Consider the following 6826-nt stretch of genomic DNA (forward strand, 5'->3'; position numbering starts at 1 on the left):
CATAGCCTTTGAACCCTTTCCAAATTTCTCAGCTCTGCAGGCTTCCAGACCTCGCCTGCTGCAGACCTAATTAACTCTCTTGTTCATTTATGGTCTTTTGTCACTAAAGCAAGTAATTGGTGCACACAAGCAGCAGATCCTCGTGTGCTCACATGGACTTGACTGCTCCCTTGGTCTGCTGGGGAAGCCCTCTCTTGCTCACCAAGGGTGCCTGCCGTCCCTCTCTGTGGCCAGACACTTCTGGATCATCTATGGAGAGCACACTGCCTCCATTGCCAGCAAGCACTCAGTACTTTTGCAATCTGAAGACACAGATTGCCTCAGGACATGACACCTTTGAACTCAGGCAAGTCTAGACCGTGGACCTGGACCGCGCCTTCCCCTTCTCCCTTGCTAGCACCAAGAAACCCCTTGGGGTTTCTCATCATGTGCTGTTGTTTGCTCGGTGTTCATGCACACACACACACACACACACACATTCAGAAGCCTCCAGTTCAGGGGATGGCACAGACACCAGGCCTGGCAGGGATGCTGCTGCCACAATAGTTTCTCCCTGCACTGATACTCAAGATTGCATACAGCCAGATGCATGTGAGAACATGACCCCACTGCTCTTTTACCACCACCACCACCACCCTCTGTGTTCCCTCTTACCCCTGGCACCACCAGGATGGAGAACAGCAGAGAGAGGTAGGGCCCTTTCACAGGGAGATAGCTGAGCAAGATTATCCCAGGGCTCCTGGACCAGACAGCTCTTCAGCCTTTGGAAACCTCCCTTGCCTTTGTTCCTTGGCCCTGTAGGGTTGGGGGAAGGGATCCCAATGAACATGTTTGTGCTGTTCTGCTTAATAGGGTGTTGTGTAACACAGAGGGAAGTGACTACACCGGGGACCCCAGCTGAGAACAGAGACTTTAATCCTGCTGCCCAGGAAAAACTTGGAAAAAATACTTACATCTGTTCTGCTGCATTACGCTTATGGCTCGGAGGCTGACAGCTGACCCTGGCTGCTCGTGATGCCAAGGTACAGCCCCTGCCAAACAGTGCCAGGGTAAATTACCATGACTGATTAGAAAGGCAAAAGGCAGAGAAAACTGGGGAGAGTGCTCTCCCTGGGCAGATGGGAGAAGGCCAAGCCAGAGTTCATCTGGGTACTTCATCTTCTCCACTGCCATACTGGCAAACAGAGTGGAAGGAGCAATAGTGGAAGAAAAAAAGACAGAGGATGAGATGCAGGGAGAGGCATGAAGGTCAGGAGGCAGAGAAAAACTACAGCTGCATCCACCTCTAAATGGGGCTCACCAAGGATGAGCTTCAGGAGACAGCCCTCCTTCTCCTCAAACCTGTGCTAGGCTGAGACCACAGAGGACAAAAGGAACTCTTTTATCTACAAGCAGGCTTCACAGCTCAAGAAGGGCATGGGGCAGGTGTTGGCCTTAGGGAGCAGTGCACACTCCCTGCCATGAATCTACCAGCTCCAGGACATGTAAGAGCACAGCTGTGGGGCTCCCTGATGCAGTACCACAACGCAGCTCTCTTCCATGCTCAGGTTTTGTCATCACCCCACACCCATACAACAATTCAGAGAGTGAAAAGGAAATAAGCTATCCAGCAAACAGAACAACAGTACTGAAATTTGACTAACAGCAGACTCCTAGACACTCTGGACACATGTCAAAGACTTCTCATCATATTTGGTGACACATCCACTGGGAACATGGTAAGTGCTGCATTGGGACCACAGGGCAGGAGGAAGAGCACTTCTCCATGTAGTCTCTCTTAGAGAGACAGCAGGATGCTGAGGGTGACCCTCCCCTAGATGGGAGGGGGTTTCCTGCAAAGACATTAACACCCAGTTTTGTGAAGGATATGCCTGCTCCTTACTCGTGAATTGACTCAAGCCTTACTAGCACAATATTTATGACAGGATTAAAGTAGATTCTACCTTCTTCTAGAACCACCAGCTACCAAACACTCCTCCTGGTCAGCATCCAGCACAGGACAGTGGATAGCTTCAAGAAAAGCAGAAAAATACCACCTTTCTAACTTCTGTCTGTCAGAGACAGGCTTTGGCCCTGAAGCAGGAATGTTTATTTGCTTTAAATCTTATTTAGACGTGGATGTTTTCATTATCCACATGCATGTCACACTCTTTTATCTGCCCTTAGGAGGATAGGCAGGAAAGCTCCTGCTTTCCTCAGTCCATATGTGGAGCAGACAGTTTTGATTAGCCACATGCTTTTTGCCTTTCAATCCCTGCTGGCTGTCACTTTGACCTTGTTCAACAAGACAAAGGCATGAGAAGCGATGTGTTTCCTTCAGTCTCTTATAAACTTGAACACCACAACCTCATATCAAACTCTGTTCCCCTCCCCATCTCCATGGGCTACCTGCTCATGCAATCCTAAACCTCCAGCACTAAACTGAGCGCTTAAGAATCAGGGATCCTGCTGAGAAATGCAGGATCCAGAAGCATTTCTGCACTAGAATCCAAAGATGCCTCTTGAGTCCAACATCACCAGTCCCATGACTCTTTACCACCTCCCAACCCTCTGTTGTTGACCAGCCTGGCACCCTTCCCTCTCCTCCTTGCACTGCTGGGGAGCAGCCCTGTGAAGGCCAGAGCTTCAGGCCTGAATTAGCTCCACAGCATCAAGTGCACTACACCTCAGCAATGTCTTTGTTACACAGCTGCTCTGACACTCTGCCACTTCAAACTTGAAATGAAGCTCAGCCCTGCCCAGGAGGAACAACCACAGGGGATGAGGCACAGCAGAGCCAGCTCCTAGAAAGACATTCTTAGAGCACTTTCCAAAGGCACTGCCAACAGGCTACTGACACCACTAACTGCTAAGTGTAAGGTTAGCTGGCCCAAGCCACCTCTACTCAAAAACAGCCTGATGCAAAGAGTATTCAAGGAAGGCGCTGGCCTGTGCAGGGGCCACTTCAGGACAGCTGCCCCCCTGAGGGTAGTAACAGGGTCCTTTTTCCCTCCTGTCCCTGGAGCTACTGCACTGTTCCAGTCACTTACTGCAACTCACCCAAACTCATGTCAGCTTCCACTCTCCCAGGTTCTCTGGAAAGGCTAGAGGTGCCTGCAGTTAATTTTTAAAAGTCCATTATGCTATAATAAGTCCTAAAAAGAGAATATCAGCTCTTTCTGTGTACCAGCTCAATTCTGCTCTCCTGGTCCACACACTGAAACTCCCTCTCTCCTCACACACTGCTGACTAACCTGTGTCTCAAAGCCTGAGGGAGCACATCTAATCTGGTTAGTGTTACTGCTGTTGTTTATTCATATTAAGCACATTACTCTTACTAAGCTATTTGTGCTGAGTCTCCTGAGAGAATGCTGCAGGATAATAATACATATGTAAATCCAACTCCCTTTCACGCATTTTAAATGTGTTCCCTGTTGGAAAACAAAAGGGCAAGGGGGATGGTGCAACAGGGACACGTGCAGAACCAGCAGATGCTTTCTAGATGCTCACTTCTCACACACTCCAGTCTGGGGATTAGAAGCACAGCAAAAGGCTCTACCAGCCTACTTGTTTGCTAGATTAACGGGTCTGCTCAACAACAACAACAACAACACCAAAAAAAACCTGGACAGCTGTAAATCGAGCTGCAGGGTTTCAAGAGAGCTGAATTGGCCACTCTCAAACGGAGCTAGCGGTCCCCCTCTGGTGGCCAGCCAGCCGCAGCCAGGGTCTGACGGCACAAGAGCTGCCACGGCCGCTGTCCCGGCACCGAGGGAGGCACCCGAGCATCCCCGGGCCGGGCAGCGCGGCTCGGCCGGGAAAGCTGCCGGGCAGCAAGGCTTCCGAGCACGGAGCTGAGTCCGCGGCACACCAGGATGTCATGGAAGTCTTCTAAACCTAAAAAGAGTCATTAGAAGAACAGCCAGCAGCTGCCCAGTCCCTCCAGCCTGCCAGCCGTGTCTGTAACTAAGCCCTCGGTTTTTAATAGCAATACTATGTAGCACTAGGAGCTCCCATCTTGAAACAGGGCCCCATTGTGCATGGGGCTATGCAACATCTGGACACAGAGTCCGTAGGTTCTTTAGGATGGGAAATAAGATGGAGAGAAAGGACAGAAGATGGACAGGAAATGAGCGAGCAGCAGGAAATAAGATAGCACTGGTCAGCACAGAAGGCAGCAGTCAGCGAGATGCTCTCAATGGGTGAGCACAAAGGCAACCATTCAATGTCTTACTTAGAAGATACCAGGGCAACATTTTTGGCCTGTAATTTTCAGTTTCAACAATGTAGACCATTGCTACCAGTGTATTGAATGTTGTTCCCAATATAAAAGGGCCTAGGAGAGAGAAGGCTGAATACCCCTGCTGACTGCTCTAGTCACAGACAAGAATTTTCCTTAAGTGGTGGTCTGAGTCTGTTCCACACCAGCAATAAAGTCCTCTGCAAATCTGAGCTAGCTTCTATTCAGGAAGCCACTTGTTCAGACAAACCTGAAACCCCCAAAGCTACTTTCATCCTCCTCCAAGAGGACTGCAGGGAATTTTATATCCTTGCATTTCTTCACTCACTGCTGTAAAAGCAGCACTATCTTATCTCAAGGCAACCTCACACTTCAGCTACTGGAGCACAAGAAAGCCCCAAACAGCTGTTCCTTCTGGTAAGAGACGAGATTTCTAAAATTACTCAGAAAATTGCATGAGTTTACAGGCCTTCAGTATTATGTTATCACAAATCCCCAAAATAAGGGGCTGGAATGGGCCAACATACTCACAGCTTAGCAGAAAATTGCCTCAAGAGGGTGAGAAGAATTTGATTTTGGCCATGCAGAGTCACTCCCCGCAAAACCACCTAAACTCACTCTGGCCTTCACATGCCTCAGAGAAAACTCTGGAACCATCTTGGGCCAATTCCAGTTTCTCCATCCCAGTTTCTCCATACATTGCAAGAGCTCCACTTCCTTTGCCTGTATTCATTGCAGCTTTTTACCAAGGTGGAGAGGTTTGGCTCTCAGCCTCACTCCCCACTTCCAACCCCATGTACAACTGCCCACACCTCAGCACACTTTGTAGCACGCCATTCCTGCAGAAGGGTAGCTGGAAACGACTCATTGGGAATTTTGGGTGAACTTCAGCTACAGCTGTTTTGCTTTACTGCAAAGAAGTTACAGCAAATTATGTCTAAAAAATGAACACGTTCATGCAGTAACACCTCCTCTCCTACAATCAAGTTTCATGCTCTGGGAAGCAGAGATTAGTGTCTCTCATGCATTCAATGAGAAGACCAAAGAGTTTAAGAGGAAGATTCTAAATCTTAGATTCTGCACGGTACAGCTGATGCCAAGACAGGCTGAGGTTCTGATCAGCTTAGCTGTTTCCTATAAGTCTTTCCCTTTTAGAGGTCCTCTAATCACATATTCAAATTCTTTCTGCCAGGTCAGTCAGACACAAGGTGGTAGCAGAACAGCTCAAACCAAACAAAATGTAGTCATTCACTATGGGAACCAGGAATTACAGCTTGGTTCAACTGACTTTCATAGAGTAATGGCTGAGTTGGCAAGAACAGATCTTGTCCAAATCAAGCATCATTTTCCCCATTTTCTCATTTAGGTATCTGAAGAAATTAATTCTTTGTAGTTCCACAACCAAAGCAAAGAAAATTGAGCAGAGGAACTGAATGTACAAAAATCCATTTTCCCAAGCAGCACATCATGATACACCTCAGGGCAAGTGGCTGTGTATGGAATCAAGGATCCAAAGATATCAACTCTTTGCTATTGCTGAATATACAAGCTGGGGCATGTAGAATTCCAGCATGAAGTGCACGGGCATGATTTCTCTCAGAGCCCCAACTCCATGCCAAGTGCCAGGATAAATGGAGGCTGTGAAGTCAGCAATAGGGCACTGTCACCACTCCAAGAAATCACAAGAAACTGGAGATCAGGATGGACAATATGAGCAGCCAGATGATATCATGCATCCTGTAAAGAGAAGCTGAAACTTTAGAACTTACTTCATGCTGAAGTAATCCAGCATGCTGAGCTCTCTCCTTCACACCCAAACAGATAGTTTCTGAAAACTCCAGGCTCAACTTGGCCCCCTTCTTATGAATTGTACTGGTCATGGCATGTAAAGGCATGTCCACATGGCTTCCAGCATATCAGTTTTCTGGCAAAGTCACCCACCTTTTAATACCCTGGCCCCAACGCCAGCAGGTCTACTCACAACCTCTGCAATTCTCAGGGGACACTGGATCTTCAGTTTCTGTATTCACAATGTCACCACTGCTTTATGAAACCTCCCTCATCTGAGTACAGCATTAGACAATTCTGTTGCCACAGGAGCTTTTAAGTAATACCATGACCCAACAGTGTTAGAGGCAATCCCTAAGGATTGTATGCACCACTCACTCTCTTCTTTAGCCGGTGCTTATGGCCTGAAAGCCAGAATCAACACTAGATGCTGCTTTCACATGTCAGAACATCCACCTAATTACATGGTGGAACACACACAGCCAGCCAATGCTCTGCTGGCTGAAGACAGGCTAAATCTTGTACAGCCCAGGAAATAGTGTTTCATCATTTTACAGGCAGAAATCCTAATAGACACAGAATCATCTTGCAGAATCATCTCAAGTTTTAAAGTTATGATTTTAATCCTTAAGGTGTAAAGGACTCAAAAGCCCCCTCTTCTCCTGGCTTCACCTAATCTTGACAGTACTGTGAGGCACAAGCTCTTCAGGTACCTGAAGCTCAGAGTCAGGTAATATACAATGAGACGGAAAAGTGATTGCACAAACTGCATTATTAATTTACATTAAAGAGTCCTTTAAACTCTTTCTAGCATTACTA

The sequence above is a fragment of the Onychostruthus taczanowskii genome, unplaced genomic scaffold, assembly GCF_017590055.1.
Source record: "Onychostruthus taczanowskii isolate IOZ18803 unplaced genomic scaffold, ASM1759005v1 scaffold1, whole genome shotgun sequence".
Lineage (NCBI taxonomy): Eukaryota > Metazoa > Chordata > Aves > Passeriformes > Passeridae > Onychostruthus > Onychostruthus taczanowskii.